The 23,598-nt window shown below is 50.6% G+C and overlaps 1 protein-coding gene across 5 annotated transcripts in view; it reads left to right on the top strand.

Moving 5' to 3' along the window:
- Positions 1-23,598, top strand: part of ZFHX3 (zinc finger homeobox 3) — a 166,046-nt gene that overhangs the window by 13,343 nt on the left and 129,105 nt on the right. For 2 of the 5 annotated variants that reach the window (XM_068693665.1, XM_068693667.1), the window contains exon 1: positions 15,064-15,236. The exons of the other annotated variants lie outside the window; for them this stretch is intronic. The gene's annotated coding sequence lies outside the window, so the exon portion shown is untranslated. Of the gene's footprint in view, positions 1-15,063; positions 15,237-23,598 lie in introns of those variants that run through there. 5 annotated transcript variants of the gene reach the window in all.

The following is a 23,598-nucleotide window of genomic DNA, read 5'->3' as shown; positions in this document are numbered from 1 at the left end:
GGGGGGGGGGGGGGAAGAACAAGCAGAACCCCCCTCCCCCCCCCAAAAAAAAAAACAACAGTGGAGTTGAAGGCTTTGGCTTTTTGTGAGAGGAAAAATAGTGAATTTCTTACAATAGTGAGTCTTTTTCTGTGGTAACAAGTGAATTGTTAGGCAGTGGGCAAAGAGATCAGACTCTCCTGCTCCTCACCAGGGGCTGGGGAGGACGTGGGCTGAGCACAGCTGCAGTGCTGCGGGTGCCCCTGAAGTGCCGGGAGTTTCAGGAACAGGGAGGGAAGCTGCACCGAAGGGCAGTGTGATAAAGCAAACCACTTTTGTCCTGGCGTTTGGAAGGGTGAGCTTGTGGAGCTGCAGCAGTAGCCCTGGGTGCTTCAGGTCATTTTTACTGTTTCTGGCTTTGGGATGTTCTTCTGTTGTCTCAGGTGTGGGATTTGTTATTAATGATTTGTGCTGCCTTCTGCATCCTCCCTGGAGGAAGAGCCCTGATGAGAAGGCTCCTGCAGGTGCACAGCATCTCAGGGAATCGAGCTGATGGATCTCCAGGTTCCCCTAAATGCCCTTTGCCCACCTTTATGCTCCCTGGGCCGAGACTGCTGTGGCTCGACCCAAGAGGTGACCCCCAGACGTGTCCGGCCCCGGCTGCTGAGGGGTGCGAGGGAGGGGTGCGGTTACTGGGCTCTGAGGTGAGACTGGAGAATTTATCCCATTTCTTTGTTGCCTTTTTTTTTTTTTTTTAACGTGTGTGGTTGTGTTTTGTTTTGTTTTCTAATATGGAAAGAAACCTTATCCCTGTGGCTTCTGTTGCTGCTGGTAATGGGAGTGTTCGCCGAGATAAGGCCCCTCTGCCCCCCAGGAGGAGGCTGGCAGCCTGCCTCTGCTCCGACCCACCTCGCGCGGCTGTCCGGGCTGGATTTGTATATGCTAATGGGCCCGGCTTGTCCTAGCTTGTTTGTAATGATTTGTGGCTGCATTTATATGCAAATACTAACAACTTGCTGCTGAGTTAATTAGCGTTTTTTCTCTTTGCTTCCTGGAGCTTTAGCAAAAGGTCTTTATTCTCCCCATTTCGGGTGTCTGACCTGCCCCCCGCTCCCCCAGCAGCACTGCACGTGGCTGCCGGCTGCCACCCTGCCACGGGCGACGCCGGGAGCAGTGCCCGGCCTGGGTGAGCTCCGTGCCACGGGCACACGGTGAGCGTTTTGCTGGCTGGCCCTGGTGGCTGTGGCTGTGCGGATGGGGAAAACCAAGGCAGCCTCCCCCCCTGGACGGGCGGAGTGTTTGCTTTTGAATGTGGAGGTGGAGAGCGATAGCTGCGGTCGGATGAATGACTCTCGCCAGACAAGAGGCTCCGAAGGCCTGTCTGGTGACCTGGACATGACAAGGATGGAGTGGGAACCGCTGGCCTTTGACATCAGCGTGGAGTTCGGTTTTCACTTTTGGGGAGGGGCAGGCAGGCATTTCCTCTTCCCGGGAACAGCGTGTCTGTGTGCTAGCTCGGACTCGAGGTTTTACTCCTTGTAGTCTCTCATTCCGTCTCGCTTCTTGTGGTCTGTGCAGGTGTTTGCTTTCCCCAGAGCTGCACATCAATGAGCTGCTCACTGTGCTCAGGGCCAGAGGGAGGAGGGGGTACAGCACAGCGCCCCATGGCCGGGGCAGGGGGCTGCGGACACCCCGCTGAGGAGCACAGGGGCTGCGGAGCCTGGGTGGTTCTGTGAGTGTCCTGTGCTGCTGCCGCTTCTTGCTCTGCTTCCTCATCCCTCCCTTCCTCCTTTCTGCCTGCAAGCCAGGCCTTTTTCAGTTACTGTGTCAGAACATTTGTTGGTGGTGTTAAGCCTTTGTGTTCGCCCTGAAAGGTAGGGCCCTGGCTGCTCAGCAGCAGGGGCAGGGCGGAGGAGCCTGAGTGCTGCAGCCTCTGACCGCTGCCGTGGCTCGCCCTGTGCAGAGGCTGGGGCAGGGGCTGATGTCCCTGGGCTCTGCATGCTGACAGCCTGTGCACGAGGCCCTGTGTTTTAGGCTCTGGGCTCTATTTACTGATTTTTGTATGTTTTATTTGCATGCTAGTTAGCTTGCAAGTTCTTTGGGCAATAAAATGCCTTAAGTGGAATATGACATTCTGAGGTCCCACCTAGGTACTGGGAAGGAAACAAAGTGTGAGGCCACTGAAAAGTCAGCAGCAGAAGTTGGTAAGCTTTTGTCCCTAGGTTGTCTCTCTTCAGTCTTTTCCACTGTGCTAATGTTTAGAGCCTTGTCTTATCGTGGGATTGTGGAAGAGTGAGTTTGTGGTGTGGTAGAGTAACTTCTCCAGCGTTGGAGTCGGCAAGAAGAGGGGCATGTTCCCAGGGATGGAGCCTTGCAGCCTGATATGAAAGTGACTAGAAGTGGTGGCTGGCTGGTCAGGAGTCTTTCACCCTGTTCCTGAAGCCCTGATTGCCACATATTTTCACCATCACCTTATGGCTACTAAACAAAAGAGTTTTGGTAGAGTATTTTATTTTGGTTTCCTGCTGTAACACCCCTCTGCATTGAAGAACCTCTTAACCCAGTGGTGTTTGTCATTGGTTGGGTTTCAGACCGAGATGATGTGTTTTTCCCCTGCCTTTACTTTTACTTTTCCATTTCACATCCTGCAAGGCAAAGGGACGTGGAATTGCAGACCTGTCCTGCTGCCATGCTGGATAACATGGTTTTGATTAATCCAAGAGGGGAAAAGTCAGTTTCTCGTAGCAACCCTGATGATTAAAGCTCCAGGAGAGGCAATTATTCCTGGTGTACGAAACTCTCCTACCACACTTGTCAGGGGTGTTTTTTTAAAGCTCATCCACTGTGGCAAGTCACTGCTGCATTTTGTAGCAGTGCTCATGGAGGCTCTGACAGACAGATGCCTTCCTCCTGCCCCTCTTCCTCTCCTTGTTGTTTCTAGACTTTTCTGTGCAGAATGTGTGCTTCCTGCAGGAGAGCTGTCACAGGAACACAGGTAGCAGTGGTTGTCTGCCCCAGGACAGGGCTTCCCCTGCTGGCATGGCTCAGAAGGCTGTGCAGTGCTTGGTGTAACGCTGAGCTGGTGGCTTTGGTCTGTCCTGCAGGCAGGTCTTGTGGCCACCTGCCTCAGATGGGCTGGAAAGAGGAGCAGAAAGGGTTTGCAGCTGGGCAATAGCTGGGATGGTGCCCACGGACTCCTAAGCTTTAGAAGAGTCGAGCTCAGAGACTTTGTCTCACCGTGGAGGGCAGGGACAGAGGTGTCACTTTTGGTGAAGCTGGGCTGCTGCTCCCGCGAGGCGATGGGAGCGGTGCGTGGCAGCTGCCTGCTGCTCTGTGTGGGGTCTGGGTGGCACAGTGCCATGCGGTAAGATGTAAATACCTGTTTAAGTTAATGAGCAGCTGGCCATCTCGACTTCTCCCTGGGAAAGCAGGTGATGCCCTTCCCCGAGTAGCAGCTTTGAGCATTACCGCTCTCGGGGGCTGGCTGGCTCCGTACCACCGGCTGGCAGCGCTGGGTTGTGCCCTGGGCTGTAGGGGTCTGCTTTAGCTGTGGCTGTGAGAACCCGGTGTGGAGCCCGCAGTGAAATGGCCCCTTCCAGCTCAGGGGTGGGTCTCCCAGGAGGCTTTCCTTAACTCTCTGCTTTCTGCCAAGCACCTCCTGACTGTGCCAAGGTCGGGACAGCCTGGCCCAGTCACTCTTGCCCTGGAGGTGTGAGTTTCCCCAGCAGAGCTGCAGGCACGGGGGAGCCTTCTGGCACTGCCGGCAGCCACCCAGGGCCTCCCCGCACCCTGCGCGCCGCTGGGCAGAGTGGCTCTGGCGCCTGGGCCCTGCTGGGGCCGGCCGGGCTCCAGCTGCCTGACCCTGGGTGAAGAGTTCAAATCTGCATTTAAAAAGAGGAGGGCCATTAAGCAGTTGGGACAGTCTCCAATCAAGTTGAAACTTCATTTACAGCTGAGCTGGTGTCTTGCTTAAGACACGTCCAGCCCCTGTGTGCTGCCAGGGCGCTGCATGGCCTCTGCTGCCGATGGGGCTGAGGGGCCTGGAGTGCGCTGAGCGGAGCGCTGGCCAGCAAAGGTGGCACCTGGGGACTTTCTGAGTGTGAATTCCAGGAGAATTTAAGCTTTTGCTTCATTTGTAGTCTTGCACACTCTTAGTGGGAGTGGAGGACTTCACCGAGGCCCTGTTCCACTCGGATACGGTGTGGGTGCAGCGCTGCCTTCACACACTGTCCCGCCGGTTGGCCAAGGTTGGGTGCACAGCCCCAGCCTCTCGGGTTCCTCTCCTGACACAGGTGTCTGCTGAGCCGGTCCTTCAGCCAAGTCCTGGCCGGCAGGGCTGGAGCATCCTTCTGAAGAATGCCCAGAACCACTGGGCTGGGGCTGCAGGGGCAGCCTCTCCCACTTCCCTTCACGTTCTTTGGGATGGATGGACGGGGCTGGGAAGGACTCGTGTTTCCCTGCCTACTCCGTCTGTCCCATGAGCAGGCCCAGGAGTGCTCCCCGTTTTTTGGGGGGCTGGCTGCAGACAGGAGTGGTGCAAGCACCACCAGAGCCGTCCTTCCTGCCCCACGGTGCCTGGCCTCGCCCTGGGCTGCCTCCAGCCGCAGGGGGATGCCATGGGGGTGGCAGCAGAGCTGGGGGCTGGCGCTCTCTGTAGCCTTGCAGTGTGAGCTGCTTCCTTCCCAAACGTGTGCAGAGCTCTGCAGAGGGTCTTGGTAGCACCTCGTAGCTTTCATTTGTTTACAGGAGCGTTAAGCAAATATAAATAGTTCAGCTACTGTCCTGGCATCAGGTTTCCCCTGTTAAAGACTCGAGTGTGATTGTGAATGGGGATGAGGAAGGCCCCCAGCGTCTCTCGCGTTCCTGCTCCATTCTGATGCTAAACACCCAGTTTGTAACCGCCTAGGAGCAAGCGCGGCCCTGTGCAGTGAAGTTGCGGGATGTTGTCCTTGAGGAGGTGGCTTTTGTGACCCCTGCTCAGGGGAGAGGCCAGGGGGACGAGCAGGAAGAGGTCTCACCCTGTACGCTTCGCTCATCGCCTTCAGCTTGGAGGTGGGAAGGGATGTGTTCCCACCCGCTGCTGATGGACCTCAAAGTTTAATTTGGGTTAATTTCAGCAGGCGGTGCTGCCTGGTGCAGCATGCTGCTGCTCTGCTGAGGGTGAGCGTCCGGGTGCCCCTGGAAGGATCCAGCCCTGGCACAGTGTCTGCGGGCACCATGGCCTGGGGCAGCCGGTGCAGCTGGGGGGGCTCCGGGAGGGCCCCAGCCATGGCCACGTGCACTGAGTGCTCCTCTTGGTGCAGTTACTGCTTCGGTACTGTTTGTGTCCTGTCTCACAAAACAACAGTTAGGGAGATTTGTGGGGTTGCCGAGGCGCTTAGCGGAGAGGGCAGGCGGTGGTTCTGCTGGCTCCTTCCCCGCGCCCCAGCACAACAGCGCGGCCCCTACCCGCGGCGATGCAGGTTGTCTGTGCCAAGGCTGCCGGGCAGTAACTGGGGTAAGGAAATGGTCCCTGTGCATCCAGCTCTTTGAGAGTGGGAGCTAAGGTTTGGGGGAAAAATCTCCCCCTTTCTCATTTTCTGTATGTTTGTGGAAATGATGATTTTTCTGAACCCCCTGTGAGCAATTTCGCAGCACTGTAGGGGTCTTTTAACTTCATAAAGCTCATTCTATAGGAAATGTTGTTCAGACTGGGTATGGTCCAGACAGGAGATCTGAATTTAGGGTATTGCAGTGTAAAATACGTTTTTTTTTCTTGTTTTCTTTGGGCTGGTTGGACTGTTTCTGTCCTAGTGGTGCTCTCAGCGCAAAGGTCTGAGGTAAGAAGCGACTTGAAAAGGCTGCATGGCATGTGAGGAAGCAAGTTAGCTCTTAATCATATCATATATTAGCCTCCTTTGCCGTAGATACATCTGCTGTAAAATGCTTAGTGCTGAGAGCCTGATTGGGCAGCCCATGCTAAGTGTTCAAACTCCTGCTGCCTTTTTTCTTCAAACAATATCTTCTGGCTTCCAGATTTCTGATAAATTGATAAGAGGAATTGCGTGAGTCAATAGAGTTGTAGACACTTTGCCAATATAACCCTAGCGCTATTGATCTGCCAGTAAATTAAAGTCTTACTTAGAGGCTGCCGATATTTCTAATCTCCTGCCTCACCAATTACAACCTCCCAGCTACCTGGCAGAGGCAGCGGGCGGCAGACCAGGCTTCCCAGGCTTTCCCGGCGAGCCGGCGCGGGGCTCGGCGCGGGCAGGAATCGGGGTGGCCGCGCGGGGCTGCGGGTGGGAGCACTGCAGGACTTCCCTGCACCTTCTGCCCTTACACCAGGGCAGAGCAGAGGCTGTGTGAGGATGGAGGCGGTTTAGGGATGCAGTGAGCCCCTGTCTCCAGGCCGCACGTTGGGGTGCTCTGCCCCGGTGCTCGATAACCAACCCCTCGCATGGCACGGAGCTCGGGTGGCCAGCGCCTGCAAGCCACGATGCAGTCGGTGCCCAGGTCAAGGGCGGCCTCGGCTCTGCCAGAGGGAACCTTCCAGGAGAGGAAGGGAGGCTGAGGAGATGATTTTGGGAAGAGATGTGGGAAAACCTCCCTATCCCTGCGGTTCTGGGGTCTCTTGTCCCTCGGCTGTGCCCTCCTGGCTGTGTGTTTGAAGCTGGGGACAATAATGGCAGCTTTCAGATGTCCGGAGAGGAACAATGGCATCATAGAGCTCCCCGCCGGGGCTCCCACTTTCAGCGATGATGGTTTCAGCAGATCGCTTGCCCGATAAGCCCCTTTCAAGTCTCATTTACGTTTGAAAGTCCGTAGTTAGCTTTGGGAAGAAATCTCCAGATAAATGCTGTGTTCTTTCTAATACCCCAGAGCGAAAATCAATGGGAGGGATAATTCCTTCCCTTGTCCTACACAGACTTTCATGTGTTTCTACCTCCAGCAGCACCTTTTAAATAAAGAAAAGAAAAAGCCCTCCCTTTCCTGCTCTGCCTTTTGGGGCAGAGCCCTGGCTCCTGCCAAATCATCCCCAAAGGAGAGCAGCACAGTCACATCTCGCATCGAGGCTTTCCAGGACCGAGTTTGCAGGTGGGGCAGAGGCAGTGGGAGCAGCGTGGGGCTCGCAGGGCTGGAGGCAGCCGGGCTCCTGAGAGGGCTCACGGGGTGACCCAGATAAAAACGGCCAGAGCAGAGCACCAGGAGCTGGTGGCGAAATCGGTGGTAGCGTAATTTAAGAAGTGAAGAGATTGAAAATATATAATAGTAGTAATGCTTTCATTAAATCCAGTCAAGTGAAGGTACTCGCTGTAGTAACGCTGTGGAGCTGGTGGAGCGTATACCCATAGTATTATAATCTTGTTCTGAAGTTTGTGCAGAGTGCTTTGGTCGGTAACTTCTCTGCTGCTGTGTGTCCTGCAGTGCCCGTTTCGTGGCAGATCCAGTTTCCAGAAATATCTCGGCAGGAATCAGCGGCCGAGACTGGTACGAGACAGCTCCTTCAGACTGCCCGGGAACATGCTCGTGTTTGAAAGACATATCCTCCAGAAATTAAGTTATTTAGATGGCCACCTCTGTGCTAGCTGTATTGAATTGTATTTTCCCTGATGTTGTGAAGTTATCGCAGAGGATGTACATTAAAAATTGTAACTATTCCAAGTACTGCTGTCTTGGCAGGGATTTGCTGAGTCTCATGATCTATCCGTAATGGAGTGGAGATGCTGAGCTGCAGTTGGATATATTTACCCCAAAAGCTTTTTTTTTTTTCTCCTCCTGTGTGTGTATGGAGGAACCATCTGAGCAGTCAAACTGTCTGAGTGCTTTCTTTAAATTTCTGGTAGCTTAACGTGTAATACAAGCAGCAATGGTGAAGTTAGAGTACCAGGTTTTCAGGCACAAGGATTCCTCCCCTGGTTAAAGAGGTGTATAAATTACTGAAACGGTGACAATAGGAAAGCTGAAGAAAATCTTCAGTATTGAGCAGATCCTCAAAAAAGAAGACACAGAGGTTGAAGCTGACTCAGTTCATTGTGTAAGATTTGAGATACCTGAATCCTGTTCACCCTGATGATGCTGATTCCCTATGCAAGGTCAGGTTGGTACAAAGTTTCTCTGCTGTTTCCAAATAAGTTTTTAGGGTGTTGTGTTTTTTTTTCTTACCCCCTCCACACCCCAGTCTTTAATTGAAAATGCAAACTTTATATCAGCAGCTTTTTGACACTCGGTTACCTTGCTAGTGGATGGCCTGAAATAGCGAAGGGGTTCATAATGCTGACTCGTGTCGTTGTGGTCAATACTGAAAAGGGCATTTCAGCACCCCCTGTGCTGATGTAATTGTTTTAAGGTAATTGGTTGATGTAATTGGAGGTAGTGCATGCTCGCTCTGTCTCAGCGGGTGCTAATCCCTGCTCCTGGAGGCGCGGGGTGGTGCGGGATGAGCAGGCTGGCTCTGGCCTTTGGGTTGTGCGTCCATGGGCCCGCACCCAGGCCATCAGTGCCCATGTGGTGCAGCGTCTCCTCTTCCAGGCCTGGTGGGAGCATCTCCCTGCCTCCTGCTGCCTCCTGGGACCCTGCCCCAGGGCCCAGCTCCCAGCCAGCTGCTCGTGCCACGCTACCTCTGCGGGAGTCCCAAGGTTGAGTGTCACCCACAAGTTCTCACAGCTTAGTCCAGCAGATAACTCCTCACTCATCCTAAGCAGTACAAGTCATTGACGAGGAATTCCGCGTGCTTTTCTGCATGTTTCTGCTCATAAAGGCTGGTAACTACTTTCTGCACCTCTCAGTGGAGCAGAGGAATAACCCAGGATGACTTCCATCATGAATATTACGTGGCATTTGACAGGGAGAGACAGCACTAGGATGAAAACTATTCATTAGCAGCATCTCTGTGTTTATCTGGGTTTGCTTTTAGGATCGGGATCAGCTGAAACATTTTTCTGGTTGGTCTGTGGTGATTTCGTTTCAGCTGTTAAAGGAACAGAGCATGATTCAGCAGCCAGCCCTCACATTTCTCCTTCTTTGAATCCTGAAATATTTAGTGCTCTGTATGTGAACTTAACGACTGAGCAAGAGTATGAACAGGTTACAGTCCCAAACCTCTAATTTTTGACTTGCAGGAAACCTAAGTTTGGGATTTTTATGCTTTTTGTCCAGGCTGGTCCGTCAGACAGCATTCCTAATTTATTTCCACAAATTGATGAAGGCTGTAATTTACTATTTCAAGAAGCATGTGGTTCAAAAGACCTTTAATTAAAAAAAGAAAGTTCAGTGCATGTCTGAAACTATAAGAATCACCAGACTGGATCAGAACGGTAATTTGTAGTAATTTGATCTGCATGAAGTGTATATTCCTTCCTTATTTTCTTCTTTTCCAACCTGTGTAGCAGTGTATTTATAGAGTCCTAAAACACAGGCTTTGAATGGAACTTTTGCATTAGCAAAAGAGTGATTTTTGCTCAGAACAAGGCTGCCTCCCCTTAAAGCCTCTCACTAGATAGCTTGTGCCCATGCTTCATCACTTGTAGTTGGAGGGAAAACCTTAACTCCTAACCTAATGCTTGTTCTGAGGTGATACGAGATAGCGCTTTTTTTTTTTGTCTTGATGGATAAAGAGTAAAATAGGTCATAGCTGTTTATAACAATTATCTATATATTGGAAAAGATATCACTGTCTGTTCTTTTCCAAAGTTTTACAGGACCACTTATTCATTGAAACAGAAAGGTTTGCATAACCTTCAGAACAAACCTTGACAGTGTCTTACTACAAATCTCACCTCCTGTGTGTTCTCAGGCCTCTGTTGCCTCTTGGCTGCAGTGGTGGCTGGCAGCATGGTGTTTCCGAACGTGGCCGAGCGTTGCCTTTCACTGTTAGCAGGTGTCACTTTGATTTTGGTAGCGTAAGGTAGGAGCACCTGATTTACTTCTTTCTATCCCTTGTTACATTTGAATACCTCTGTTTTATTCATGCCTGTCCTTTTGCCTTGTGCTCGCCCTCATTTCCGAAATCTCGGGGTTTCCGAGCTCTTTGCATGTGCAGCGTCCAAGCCACCTGCAGCTGGGCTGGGGCCGGGCTCTGCTCTCCAGGTGCTGTGCGGCTGCTTCCCCATCCTGCTGCACTGCCCCTGCTGCAGAGGTGTTCGCTGCTCTGCCCCCAGCGAGGCACAGGCTTTTGTCCTGTGATGCTGCGCCTAATTAAAAACCTAGAAATGCACACGAGTAGCTCATAGACATCTCTTTGTGCATTATCTAGCAGAAGAACGCCATATAGAATTACCTGCCACTGTGAGGTTCTCTGAGGCTCCTCTCTGTTCGTCTCTACGCGTGACTGATCTAATTGTTTAATTTACAGATTTTCTTGCCTGACTGTTCAGCTGGTCTCCAGGAATCACTGGTATATTTGAAGCAAAACATTGTACTTGGTGCATACAGCCTTATGGTAAATGCTCCGCTGCCATGCAGTAATAAATGGCTGATTTACAGTTCTTCTATTAGTCACCGAACTTAATGTTTCACCTTGAATATTAAAAGGAAGTTGAGGCTAAAAGGAAAGCATCGATGTTGTAAAATGGTAAAAGTTGAGTAAAAATAAACACTCCCCCAGGAACTGTAACTTCCAGGGGCACGATACTCACCGCAGGTTCAGATTGAGGACCCAGCACGGTGCGCTAGGCTGTACGGGCCGTGCTGGGCCTTGTCTGCACCATTTGCGCCTTCTCTCCACGATGTAACCTCAAGGTAGCCAGGCTGGCACAGCCTGTAAAATATTGTCCCCGGCGTCCTAGCGGAGGTGTGGTGTGAGCTATAAAGAGTGCAAGATGCCCAGCAGTGTATTAAACACTAGTTGAGTACAGGAGGGCAGCATATCACAGGAGAGAGATAAGCAAAGTTCTCTGATTGTGGATCAATAAAGGTTAGTGACATCATATCTCAAAGTGAGAGAACCTGCTTTCTGCAGAGCCATTTATCAGATCGCAGGCTGGAGCAGCATTAACCTCTTCCTAGCCGGATCTCTGCTCTTCATCTGACTCCAGGCACAGCAACCTTCCCCGCTGGCAGCAGAAGGCTCCCTGACCTTGCCGTGTAATCCTGGCAGGTTTCTGCCGGGGCAGCCGTGCTGTGCTGGGCGCTGGAGGGGTTCTCCAGACACTCCTGCTGGCTCCTCGCTGAAGCACACTGCGTACAGCAGGGCAGCTCTGTGCTGCCTGGAAGCTGGGGTGCGAGGTGTGCTGCAGCCGGGAGCACTCCGTGTGTCAGAGCTTGTGGCTCTTCTGCCGCTGGTACGGTTCTGGTGAGGAGTAAGATGCTACACATGGGTGCTCAGAGATAAGGGAAGTGAATCAGTTTGGTTAAAGGCCTGGCAATGTGCCAGGCATCGCAGGATGTGGTTGCAGGATGAAGAAGCGTGCTTGGATTAGCTTGGTTTACATGGCAGCAGTGGCAGTGAAATCACTGCGGGACTGTCCTTAGGAGACGTTGTAGGGGCGGCAGGAGGCCCTGGGTGTGTGGCTGTGTGGCTGGCCTTCCCCGAAGTGTCTGTCCTCCTGTTTTTGCTGTTATTGTTACCAAAATAGATTAAAGCTAAACTGAATGTATCAGCCCATTCTGCAGTCCCGTTTCTTTGCTGTGTGCTGTGAGGCACCAGCTTTCCACATGAATGCAGCTTCTGAATGCGGGAGCGCGGGGCCGTGTGCCCGTGCCGGTATGTAGGGCAGCGAGCAGCGGCTGAGGCCGTGCGTGCTGCTGGTGGGGCCGCTCCGCTGCCACCTTCACGTGCCACCAGGGCAAGCTCCCGGGTGGTCGGCCCAGCCCGAGGGGACCTCCTGGAGCACCTCTGGGGGTTTTCACTTTCTGCTCTTGTGTTCGCGCTGTTGCAGATGAGCAAACTGACATTTCTGTTACTTAATTCAAGGTGATCTGCACGGCTAAAGTAACCAGTAAGTTACTAGTAAGGCAACCAAGAAGCTACAGCACAGATGTTTAAGATCTTGTTTTTCTGACATACGTGTGTTTAGCAGTGGCTGCTCACACCAGAATGTCCCAAAAGCTTCCTGGTGAACCTCCAGGGCCCTGTGTGTTGCCTACAGCTCTAGAGCAGCTCTCTTAGGGAAAATCTGTATTTTCTAGTGGTTCTGTTTAAGACTTCTGCCTCGCAACCAACCTCTGTGTCCAATTACCAGTTAGAACTATGGTTTATATTCTTAGAAAGCCATCATAACCTTTTTGGAAACACTGTGCACTGTGATGCTTCCATTTAGGAGATGTACGCGTTGTAAGATACAAAATTCTCTACAGATGTAGCTGGTGAAGTTGACTGACGTTTTTTGACTCTTTGAGCCCCACTTTCTCAATGACATTGAACTTGGAACACAGCTACAACTTGTAAAATAGGGCCACTTTTCCCCTTCTTGCTGTGTTGAGGTTTATGGATGACAGCACTACATTAGGACAAAATAAAATACCCCAATGTATTTGGGACCTGTTGATTTCTGTTACACAGCCCAAAACAAGTGAAAAAAATAATTTTTGGTGAGAGCACTTCATGAAGTCATTGCAGGGAAGCTCAGTGTTCACATTAGAGAAGTGCACAGGAAAACACAGGAGTGACAGAAGATAGATAAAAAGGGTTGTGGTGTGTTGTGACAGCAGCTGTGGGAGAGCCCGAGAGGCTTCCTCCAGGTGGATGCCCTCCAAGTGCCCGGGCACTTCAGCACTGCGCCCGTCTGGTGGTGTCCCTGCTGGCAGAGGAATGGGACTGACCCCTGGAGCGTCTGTGCCCCGTAGTGTGGAAGCTGGGGGTAGGTATTTCTGCAGTGCTGGAGCAGGCTTCTGGTTTGCAGTGAATGAGAGGAGAGGCTCCTGCCTGGAGGAATCCATGGTCTGAGTTCAGAGATAAGATAGGAGGAAAGGCTGACAGATGGAGGGTAAGGGGCAAGAGAAGAGTTAATTCCCTGAATGAGCTTCTGTTGTCCGGCAAGGAAATGCCTTTCCTTTTTTTTTTTTTTTTTTTTTCCAGAAGCTACAGAGATTTGAGTTATAAAGACTTTTTGATTACCTTTCATCCTTTTTGCACTGGTGACTTCTTATTGGAAAAAGAGCCCCTTTTCTGTGGTTCTTGCGACTGTGCTTCAGGGAGCAGCTGGGGGCTGTGCCGTTCCGCATCCTGGCGGGTCGGAGGAGATGCTTATGATTCGAGCCTGCACTAATGGGCTGATGTCCAAGTGGAAAGTGTATTTTCAATGAGGAAGTGCTGAGATATTAGTGGAGCCTGGATTACCCTGTGATTGTGCTGTCAATACTGCTGTATTGAGTCGGAGAGAGCCTGCACAACACAGGGAAACACTTAGCTCACTACTGCTGCTTATTGAGAAGCCAATAGCAATTTACTTGCTGACACTTGACATCGAATCCATTCCCAGAGGTGCAGCTCCTGCTAAACCACTGTTGGGCTCTCCTTAACACCTGCTCCTTGCCTTGACTTCAGAGATGCAGGTGTGAGGGAATGAGCAGAGCTGATGCTTTTCCAAGCACACCCACCCGTGGGGGAGAGCAGAGGACCAGTTCATGCCCCCTTCTCGTGTGCCTTGTTCTGCTGTGACCGGTGGGTGTAGACCAACTTCCTATGGGGTGAAGGGGAACTTTTACGCTGGAAAGGAGATGGGATTAACTTTGTGCAAATACATTTCATTTTCATGCATGTATTCAGTGAAAAAGGGGAGTGCTAAAGGGGAATGAGAGTGTCCTGGCCCTTCCATCTCAAAGCCTGACAACTTGAAGCATCCAAGACCTTTGGGTCAGAACAGATGGATTCCTCCTGTTCTGCTGCTCTGTTTTCCTGGGACTAGTGCAGACAAGCTCTGATGGTTTTTCTTGCATCCATACGTACCTTGTAAGAAACACTTAGGATCATTTGCTGCCAAATACTTTTGAGAAAAACAACTTCCAGGATATTTCTCTGAAGAGTCAGCTCCCTAAAATGGAGAATAACACCTGGAGGAGTAAGGACAGGATGGAAACAAAACTAGAATGATGATACAAGACAGCTAGAAAGGGGACAGAGAAAATGGGGAGTCTGTATCTTGGCTTTGTTACCTGATGGTGTATTCTGGGTGGGACATCAGGTCCTGGTGTTGCAGTTCTGCAGGGATCCTGGTTTTTGAGGACTTAAAGATGTAAGTGGATAGCTCTCTCAGCCACTAATGCAGTGGGGCAATGAAACTCTCTCAGTTTTCCAATTGTGGCTCTTGCTGTCTTAATGTGTTACCTGGCACGCAGTTCTAAACAGTGCTCCCCCTCCCCACCCCCCCCAAAAAAAAAAGAAAACCAAACCTTCCCATTAGCTGTGGTGTTGCTCTTCGGTGCAATTCCCTGCGCATTTCATTTGTTTGCCCGAACTACCAACTGGGTAGGAAACCTGTGTCCTAAATATAAAAAGAATCAAAGCAAATGTGATGCCTGAGGAAGACACTTGGAGCTACAATTTACATTTTGCAGAAGTAAAATTTAGGTCATCTAGCAGGTCATGTTTTAAATATATTCGTTACTCTGTGCTTGCAGCGGCCGTGGCTGTGCACACAGCTGCCTTGGCTGGCAGGGTGGAGAGGAACCGGAGTGCTCCGGGACCCGGGGCAGCAGCTGCTTGCAGCACGCTGTGCAGGAGGGCACCTCTGCTGCTGGTGTGGCACAAGCTGTTCCCAAAGGCTCGCGGAGCTACAAGCGCAAAGCAGCCGGCGCGTGGCTGTCATGCAGCCCCCTCCGAGGACAGGGATTGGCGGCAGCCTGCTGGGACTCAGGGGGACACAAGGTGACTGTGTCCCTTCCTTTAAACTTCTGCCGAGGACAGGGCTGAGATGGGGAACGCCACTAGGTAGGGTTTTCCAGGTTGCCCTGTGTCTGCGCTGTGCGTGTTTCCTCCTGCGGCAGCGCGGGCTGCCTGTGGTCCCAGCACGCGGTAAATCATGTCGTGTCCTTGGCTGCCAGTCAGGTATTGACCTGCTGTCTTCTCTGAACGCATCTCCCCTGCCAGCCAGCCCCAGACGCAGTGTGCCTGTTCCCCTCTCCCCCCCCCAGCCTGACCCTCGTCCCGAGGCACGTGTTCCCGTGCGCGGTCCTGAGCCGCAGCAGTGCCCGTGCTGGAGACTTGCTGCCGTGTCTGATGGCTGTAAGCAGAGTGAGGAGACAACGCGGCTGGGGAGCCAAGCTGGGGAGCCCCGGGGACTTGTCTGCTCAGCATCAGCAAAGCCTTTCAGCAGGGCTGGCTTCCTTCATGAACTTGAGTAAGTGAGGTGTCCAGCAAAAAGCAACACAAAAATGGATTTGGTGACACATATGGAAGAGCAGCAGTGGCATGTGGTGGAGGGGAGTGCAGAATGTAAAAGAAATAACATCGGATGCCTTTTGAACATCGGTGGAGAGGGTGAGGGAACAGGAGCATGCTTTGGGATGCTGATGGCCAGGCTGGCAGGTTAACACCGCGGTGCCTGCTTTAGCAGAGGTCCCCATTGCTTATTATGTTTTGTTTTAGTCTGTTGCTAATCTTGTTCAGCAGTTGCTCCTCTTAATTACCGAAGTATTTTACAGCAATGTAACAGATTAATCCTTTCAGTTCAGCTCGCTGCCAGAAGAGATTGTCACCATTATTCTCACGTTATAGCAGGAGAGGCTGGAACAAGGAGAAGCAGAGTTAAGTTTAGAAAGCCTGTCTGCATGTGCGTGCTGTCCTGTAGGTGTAGGAATGTAAGTGGTGGCAGGTACCCGGCAGGAGCAGTGTGAATGCGTGCAGGGGTCGGGGCAGTGTGGCTGTCACCTGGGTGCGGGCTGGAAGGTTTTTGAGGGGGTCACAGCCGCTTCGTGACCTGCGTGGCCGTACCTCTGCGGGCCTGCAGAGCTGCTGAGGCATCAGTTATCTGGTCCTTGCCTCACTGGAACACAAATATTAACTGACAAACAATTGCATAATAAACGACACAATCACTTTGGCCTGTTGACTTATCTTCCAGCAAAAGAAATAAACAGGGGAAAGTAGGAAAGTTAACTTATAAACCAATAAACTGTTATTGCACTTGCGTTAGCATGGCCTGAGGCTTGCACGATGACTGCTGGCCTGATGTCTCCCAGAAGCTCAACTTAAAGGAAACAGAGAAATATTTACTTGTTAAATATACAGGACAACAGGACTGCTGTAGGCACAGTGTAACGGGGCTCATACACGCTGGTTGTAGCAGTCTCCTCGCTGCGTGCTTCTTCAGGATGCCTCTGCAGTGCAGCTCTGAGCCCCGTCTGGCTGTGTCCGCAGGAACCTAGTAATTTTCTTGAGCAGCAGTGTCTAAGGCTGAAAGCTGCTCAGTCAGTGTTTACTAAAAGGTATCTAGAGTGGAAATGTAAATCTGCCAGAACAGATCTTATGTATATTTAGGTTGCCTGAGTTACCTCTTGTTGGAAACATTAATGCTGGGTCATTAAGACTGTCTCCCTTCTGCTGCTGGTGCAGGCGTTTCTTTCTAAATATTGATGTAACAACTTCCTCGCTCGGACGTGGTTTGCAGCCCTGCTGCTTCCATTGGAAGAGTTCCTGAGCTCGGCCGCCTTGCTGCTGCTCACGTTCCCATGCACGCACACTCCGGCTTCCAGCCGGGACGGTTCAGACCCCATGGGTTTGTGCTGTCCTGTGCCGCGGTCATCCTGCGAACATCTGTCCCCGTGGCCACTGCTCGCTGCTTCTGTGTCTGCTGAGGCCTAAGTTGTTTTTTCTGTAATGTGGCCACACTTGTACATGCAATTCCAGCTGACGTTTGCAGTGCCCTTAGGATGCCATCTGTTGCTCCCTTTCCTTTAGGAGCACCCCGAAGAGCAGACTTGGATCAGACCTTGCCATTTTCACAGCTGCGTTGTGTTGTTTATTCTTCCATCCTGCCTGGCACAAGTCTGTCTCCTCCTTTACAATTCCTTATTGGTAAACCCTGAATTTATTGCAGAAATTCATTTTTTTCCCATTACACTGTTGTGTTTAGTTCCTTTCCTGATATTATGATCCTCAAATCATAATTTCTTGTGTAATATTTTGGTCTTCCACTGCATTGGTTGTGCTTCCCAATTTAATTTGATCAACAAATATCACTCTGCAGCTGTTGCAGCAAGGCCGTCAGTGAAGTTGGTTAGAAAGATGATTCTCAAGACCATTCCAAATAACTTCCACCCCGGGCAGTATTTTCTTTAAATCATCTTGTTGTCCTCTCTAGATGTAGTTTTATGTCTTAAATTTTAGCTTGTCCCCCTCTTCTCCAGTTGAGTTCCCCAGGTGTACCTGGATTCAGTTCCTAAAGGAGTTTATTTCTTAGCATACTCTGCTAAGGTGCTGGGTGAAATGAACTGACGTGTTCTTACCTAGCAGGAGGAGAGCAGCTCCGTGTGCTGCTGTTACCCTGAGGCATACGCTAGGAAAGAACTTAAGAGATGCAAGTTTGGGGGTTTTCTCTGTGTGGTTCCAGTACCACTGAATTTCTGGAATCTGCTGAAGAACAGGGGAACAGTCATTGGGAACTCAAGAGCCCAAGGAATGCGAACACATAGTTAGTTCAGCAGTAGTTCCTCGTTCCTTTGGAGTAAGCTTTGCAGCCCATCCTGAGCTTTGCAGCCCGTTCTCTCCCAGCAAGCTACAACAAGGCCCAGGCGTTCCTTCGAGTCCATGGTAAATCCCATACCATGATCTGCTTTTGCCATAGGACCTGGATGTGAGCTTTGCTGTTGCTTGGAGAATCGGCTGAAGATGTGCAGCCTGTGGCACAATGTGTTCTGTTTAATACCTCCGTTTCTAAATAGCAAGCTTTCATTATTAAGTCACCTGATGGGGAGGAACATCTTTCCTCCCTCTTGCAGTCACGAAAAAAAAAAAATACTTTTTTCCCCACAGGCCTTGCTGTGAGGCCAGTGAATGTGGAGCAATTTTTTTTGGCTTGATTCTGAGGTTGTTTTCGGTTGTCTCAGCTGTAGCTCCCCGGTGCTGGGTGCCGCTGCTTTGGGGACAGTTCCTTTGTACCTCCCCACCTCCTGAACAGCAGAAGGTCTGTCTCTGGAGCGAAAGGAGCCACACAAGTTCCTTAATTTTGTGGCAGGCGTGTTTTGAGGCTTAGGTAAGTTGCTGGATTTGAGGGAAGCATGAATCATGTTGGTTAGCTGGGAATCTGATGAATAACCCTGCTGTGTGGTTACTGGAATTGAAGGCGACGTGCCCGTGTCCCTGAGAGGTGCTGCTGCTCTCCTCTGTGAGTTCAGCCTTCCTGAAGAAACGTGGGGTAATCTTGGACCTGTGCTATTTGTTAGGGTTTTTTTGGCTCATGATCTGTCAATATTTTGGGGACAGTTGTTGGGAGGTGTTCACTGTGTGTTGGGAGTTATTGCCATCCGACTGTTGTGGACCTGTCGGAGTCACTCGCTTAGGCTGGACACAGCCCTAAAAGGCGGGGGGAAGAGTTCAGTCTCCTGTGCTGCCTGCGGACAGGCCTAGCAGAGGAATGGCCATCGCATGGTGGAGCTGCTCTGGGCTCGGCGTTTCTTTGGATTGCTGCAATGAGCTGGGGGTCAGGAAGGGTGAGGACCCAGCCCTTCCCTCCTGAGCTCCAGGCTGTGTGGGTGCTCCTGCGGATGCACCTCACTGTGCCTGGAAGGATGCTCCTGGCAGTTTCCAGGGTTTGTGCATATTTGTCCCTAGATCTTCATGCAAGATCCCTAAATCTTCAAATGCTGCTACCATAGAATTCCAGAGGAGACAATTCGGAGCAATACTGGTCAGTTTAGCACCAAGGTCACATTTTTTGTGCTGATCTTGGGGGCTCTCAAGAGGCTTGGTGCTGCAGCAGACCTTGAGGTTCCGCTGGCAGGTGGCTGTAACTTCAGCACTGTGAGCTTAAAAGTGAAAGTGAAATTTCACTTTTCTCCCTACTTTCCTCTGAGCAAGACAGTAAGCATTAAATACGTAAGTGTAATATTGAAACTTAATTGTAATCACCTATCTTATTTAAAACATGTGAAATAACACAAATCCTGGTAAAGCCAACGTCCTCTGGAGGGATCTCCCAAACATGCTGCGGAAGGAGCAAGTTAAAAGCAGCAGGTGGCCAGGACAATAGTCTTACCCCAAGAATTTCTTTAGGCACGTTCAGCACCTACCCCATGTCACAGAGCTGTGCCTTGCATCTTTCAGAGGTGGATCTTCAGCAGCTTCCTTGTGCTCTAGGCCTCCTTGATCTTTTCAAGCTGGTTGCTGTGTACCCGTGCCAGCTTCTGACTTGTATGGCATCTTGACACCAGCAGTGCTCGGTACAGAGACCGAGTTGTGGTTTTGACTGGTCATTCTGGCAGTTGCAGCTTATGATCAAAAAGGAAATCAATCACTGTTGCCCTGGACCCCAGTGCCAGTGATTTCACAGCCCACAATACATCAGCTTCTTCCTCGTCAGAGGATCTTAGGCTCAGGACTGGCCCAAGGGTTGTCTTTGATTCAGGCTGCTACCAGAAAGCTGGTCTGATTTTTATGACTATAGTACAGTTAGCCCCAAGTTTTCCCTGCCTGAAGACACAAAGGTGAGACCCAGGAGACCCTTGAATTCTGATTTTTGGTTGTTCCTTCAGTGCACTGGTGAGTAGCTTCAAAAGAAGGCCAGAGGGTGAGAAATGCAATTTCTTGCAATTACTGTTGCTGTATGATGACACCCAGGAAATTCCCTTACGTCTTTGGCCCTCTGGGGATTTCAGAGCCATCACATCAGCTTTTGGGCTGTGCTCAGACTGCCTGCAAAGGCCTCGTGCATCTCACAGCTCGAGCTCAGGGCAGTGGCTGCAGCTGAGATCATCTCCCTCCTTTAGCAAAGGGACCTGGTCTGCAGCTCAGCTGTCAGAGCACCTAACTTGGCGTCTCGTGTACCTGTTGTGAAGAGAAACTGTTCGACGGGTGGCAGAGGTCTTCAGGTGGTTCTTGTTATTTCTGTCTGTGCAAACTCGGGGAGCTTCCTCCAGCCCTGGTGGCAGTGGTGGAAGATGCTGTGCATGGGATGAGCAGAGGGAAGAGAAAGGTGTGCTTCTTTACCCAAATAACTGGCTAGTCAAGGATCCCCAAAGGTCTCAGTTCGCGTGTATTTTATGGATACTGAGCATCTCCAAATGCAAAATACTGACAAGCTGATTTTTTTTTTCCTGTAACTGTAGTCCTTGGGGGGAAAAAGGGGTTGTTGTGCAGTCTTAGTTTTCATTTTTCTTATCATTCCCACTTTGTGATGTGTTGTTTTTCCAACAACTGTTGCTACCAGAGATATTTTAAAGTAGGATGGAGCATTATCCATGGTATTACCTATAGTAATACAGGGTCACAGAGTGGCTGAGGTTGGAAGGGAGCTCTGGAGACGTCTGGCCCAGCCCCCCTGCCAAGCAGGGTCACTGCAGTCACATTGCACAGGATCGCATCCAGGTGGGTTTTGAATATCTCCAGAAGAGGAGACTCCACAGCCTCTCTGGGCAGCCTGCCCCAGTGCTCTGTCACCCTCCCAGGAAAAAAGTGTTTTCTGCTATTCAGCCGGACTTCCCGTGTTTCGGTTTGTGCCTGTTGCCTCTTGGTCCGCATCAGGAAATGATTTTGGTAACAGACTTAAGGAAATTTTATTTGTACAAAATTTATAACTTAATCGCATCCCTTTAACAGTTAGGGGGTGAGGAGAAGATTCTGCCGAGGCCTGAAAAGACGGTGTATTGGTGGGTGCCTAGATCCAAAGTGGCATTTCCAGATTGCAGAGAGCCCACGGAAGGGTCTTGGCATCATCTGTGGCAAGAGATGAGCTGTGTGGTCCACCAAACGCTGCTGTCATGGGTTGGACTGGTTTCAAAGGCTTGAATGCTGTTTTTATGTCCCCTTGGAGCTCAAGGAAGATCAAACGCACGGCTGGCTGGGCTCCAGCTGACTCTTGCTATGTTTTGGCTCGTGGTATCACTGAAAGGGAAGGACCTGAATCAAACTGAGGAAAAAGGGAAGGACGTTTGGACAGGATGAGACGGACGGTCAGAAGGTGCTGCAGGTCTGTATATCAAAACTGATCATCTCAGGGAATAACTCTGACGAAGAGTCACGGTCATTTAGCCTTTGCTATGCAGGATGCTGACTGGGTGATACGATTCCTTTAGCCTTGCTTTCTGAAGGCTTGCTCCTTATCCTCGCTTACCCAAGTAGCTAAAACCTGACCTGCAGGTACATGGCAAGATGCCTGCTGATTCGCCCTGCCTGGTAGGGAAGAGATGTGGTGAGGAAGAGAGTTTGTAAATTAAAGAGTTGTTTTGTAAATTAATTCCTTCTTTGTCTGACTCGTGAAGCCGGTACATCTGCCTTGCGGCTAGAGAGGAGAGAAGTGCAAGGAGAGAGCAGCAGAAGGAAGTCATGCAAAGGAGATGTCCTGCGTGATTAGAGGAAGCTTCCCAGGTGGGGCTTCTTAGCAATCCCTAGGTTTGGGATTTGGACCTTCTTGACTGCGAGATCAAGCAAATATTGCTAAATACTCACGGACTCCTGCCTGTCTCTGAAAGTTCTCATTGAAGTATTGCCCTCTTGGTCCCAGTGTTACGGGTCTGCTTTGGCTCTGGAGCACGTGCTGTGACTACTCACCCTGCGAGGGGAAGAAAAGAGATGGCAAACAAGCTTCTCTGTTGTTGGATGGCTCCGGGGGGCAGCCACAGGACTTGAGCGCTGGGCAGGGCTTCTCTGGGATGAGCGAGTTTGGCGGTAGCTCTTTCTTCCTGCTTCTCCTAGCAAGGTGCGTGAGCTGGGAGGTGTTCCTGAGAAAGAATTGCAGGGCAGCATGTTCCACAGGAGCTCTCCAGGTGGATAGCTGTCCTCAGGTCATCCTTCAAACAGACTTGTTTCAGTTCGTGGCTGAAAACCCTCCAGTCCCCGAGAGCTGCAGAGATGAGGATGGGCAGGGGCCAGCGTCACTGTGAGGCTAGGTGCCCCGGGGAAGGGGTGAGGCACGGGCTCGTTCTGGTTCTGGCCATGAGCCTCCCAGCACTTTGGCTCCCATCTCCCAGGTGGAAGGACAAAACCTCCTTCCCCTTGCTGTGCTTTTTGTCACTGCCTCTCACTGTGTGCTGACAGATGCCCTCAGCCCTGCAGAAGGATTTTGCTCTGCAGCACGTTCTGTTATAAAAGGTTTGAGAGGAAGCCCGGTCTCTCCTAGCCCTCATGTACTGATGGCTCAAGGGATAATTGAGAGTTTTCTTGTGTAATTGTTGCTGACGCATATGTCTGGCCTGGAGCAAGTGTGTCAAAATATCAATGGCAGAGCCCTGGAATTTTGAGGTTGAGGAAATAAAATCAAGCGTGCAAATTCTCACAACAGGTTAATGCTGCTCTCAGCTTGGGCACCGTGTGGTTAAAGTGGACCAGAGTGCCCTCAGTTTTCTTGGGGAAGCTGTTGGAAAGCAAATGCATCTTCATTGACTTGTAATAATGAAGTTACAAGTCTTGAAAAGGTGCACGGTGTTCCAGACTATTTTATGGCTGGGATTTTTTCTTTCAGTGAAGGTGACCTGTCTGACTTCTGCCGACTTCAGAAGTGTTGCTCATGGTCACTGTGCGTATACAGTGATCTGGCATTATCCCTGCAGCATAGTGACACGGCTAGCGGTTGAGTATGATTTATGCAAGAGTTTCATTGTTCTCTCTATTTTGAACCTTGACAAAGAGAGAAAAAAGCTATCTTTAGAAACGGAGACTGGATTTTAAGCCTCCAGTTCAGATTGATGTAGAAGTGGGGGATTTCTCGGGTCATTCTCTTCCACCTCCTTCCTTTGTTTATATCAGTGTATAGATTAGTTCAGTTGTTGAACAGGTTTTTTCCTTCCCACTTGTTTTTTTTATCTGCAGTTTTTCTTATTTTTTCTCACGCTTTAAAGAATTTCTCAAGGAATAAATTATTTGTACTTTGTTGACACTTCACTTCTATTCCAGTTCGCAGTTGACTTTGTCGTTAACCAGAAACATCTCTGCGTGCTGTGCTGCATGGATTTCCTTAGGTGGCTACATGCTGTGTTGGGGAGTTCTGGCTTTAGTCTAAACTGTGCTGGTCTGGGTCCTTTGTAGATCCCATGGGGGGGTTTCCATCTCTGGGACTGGTTTTACAGGGGAGCCCAGGTAATCCACTGTCTGCTCCACCACATGTGTTTGGGAGTTTCCCTTTGTGACAAGCAGTTCACTTCCTGCAGGGGCAAGCTTAGTGTGCATCCCTTTACTTGTTTTCCTTATTTTTGTTTTCTTAAGCTTTTCCTCCCATCGCTCCCGCTAAGGTATGGCTGCTGCGGATGCACATCTTCCCTTGAAGCCTCCTAGAAAGCTGCTGAGAGCTTCATCCTTAAAATGTTCATCGTACAAGGAATTTTTGTTGCAGTAAAAGCAATGATTTAAGTGTTTTCAGTGTCTGAAGTCTGTGAGATCACTGAGACGTTTCTGTACTGGACAGTGAGCCTGTAGATTCACTGCCAGGATTTAATTCGAAAGGCAGGCCAGGCCTTTAGTAGCATCTTGGGCGAACACCTGTGCTGTGCTCCTGCTGCCGCAGTGGTGTTTCTGACCCTGGCAGCACATGGTGTAGGTAGGTCTCAGTGCGC

This window comes from Anas acuta, chromosome 10 (assembly GCF_963932015.1).
Source record: "Anas acuta chromosome 10, bAnaAcu1.1, whole genome shotgun sequence".
Classification (NCBI taxonomy): Eukaryota; Metazoa; Chordata; class Aves; order Anseriformes; family Anatidae; genus Anas; species Anas acuta.
Note: the sequence above shows the minus strand (reverse complement) of the source record. Positions and strands in the feature narration are given on the sequence as shown.